General features: G+C 75.0%; 1 protein-coding gene across 5 annotated transcripts in view; it reads right to left on the reverse strand.

The window, feature by feature from the left end:
• DNAJB6 (DnaJ (Hsp40) homolog, subfamily B, member 6) overlaps positions 1–118 on the reverse strand; it is an 81,943-nt gene extending 81,825 nt beyond the window's left edge. For 4 of the 5 annotated variants that reach the window (XM_010585816.1, XM_010585807.1, XM_010585768.1 and 1 more), the window contains exon 1: positions 9–61. The gene's annotated coding sequence lies outside the window, so the exon portion shown is untranslated. The other variant, XM_010585789.1, reaches the window with a different exon arrangement.
• Between the last annotated feature and the right edge of the window lie 122 nt (positions 119–240).

Consider the following 240-nt stretch of genomic DNA (forward strand, 5'->3'; position numbering starts at 1 on the left):
GCACTCACCCGGCCCAGTGCCTCCACAGCGCGGCCGCCACCCTCCCCGCAACGGCAACGGCGGTAAGCTCACCTCAGCCGCAAACAGGAAACGCCGTCAGCGCGCGGCGTCACTTCCGCCCGGCTGTTTCCGGAAGTTTCTCGAACGGGGAGGGGGGGGCGCGCCCGCCGGGAGCAAGCAGAGACCGCCCCCTGCCGGCGACCGGCGGTGCTGCAGTGGGGGCGGGGCCGAGGGCGGGGC

Source organism: Haliaeetus leucocephalus, unplaced genomic scaffold, assembly GCF_000737465.1.
Source record: "Haliaeetus leucocephalus isolate CR32 unplaced genomic scaffold, Haliaeetus_leucocephalus-4.0 Scaffold0, whole genome shotgun sequence".
NCBI classification, from domain to species: Eukaryota; Metazoa; Chordata; class Aves; order Accipitriformes; family Accipitridae; genus Haliaeetus; species Haliaeetus leucocephalus.